Source organism: Somniosus microcephalus, unplaced genomic scaffold (assembly GCF_052327205.1).
Source record: "Somniosus microcephalus isolate GS21.2 unplaced genomic scaffold, FLI_Smic_1.0 unresolved_chr3, whole genome shotgun sequence".
NCBI classification, from domain to species: domain Eukaryota; kingdom Metazoa; phylum Chordata; class Chondrichthyes; order Squaliformes; family Somniosidae; genus Somniosus; species Somniosus microcephalus.
Window position 1 is genome coordinate 16,265,883 of NW_028225181.1, and position 466 is coordinate 16,266,348.

The 466-nt window shown below is 50.9% G+C and overlaps 1 protein-coding gene across 1 annotated transcript in view; it reads right to left on the bottom strand.

The window, feature by feature from the left end:
* Positions 1–466, bottom strand: part of cdca3 (cell division cycle associated 3) — a 79,743-nt gene that overhangs the window by 52,686 nt on the left and 26,591 nt on the right. The window lies entirely within an intron of this gene.

Below are 466 nucleotides of genomic sequence, written 5' to 3' on the forward strand. Positions count from 1 at the left end.
TTCTCCTCCCCCCGCCCCAATCCTTTCCTTCATCCTCCTCATCCCCTTGTGTTTGGGGGTGGTCACCAAGTCGTATACAGAGCACCCGGGCGCCGAGCTTTGAGACGGTTAGGGCAAGTGCTGGGCTGCAGCCTGACACTGGCCAAACATAGAAACATAGGAGATAGGAGCAGGAGTAGGCCATTCGGCCCCTCGAGCCTGCTCCGCCATTCAATGAGATCATGGCTGATCATCCAAATTCAGTACCCGGTCCCTGCCTTCTCCCCATATCCCTTGATCCCTTTAGCCTTAAGAAATATATCTAACTCCTTGTTGAATATATTTAATGAATTGGCCTCTACTGTCTTCTGTGGTAGAGAATTCCACAGGTTCACCACTCACTGGGTGAAGAAATTCCTCCTCATCTCTGTCCTAAACTCCAGCGATATACCCCTATCACTAGGATGTGTCCCATGGTTCTGGACTC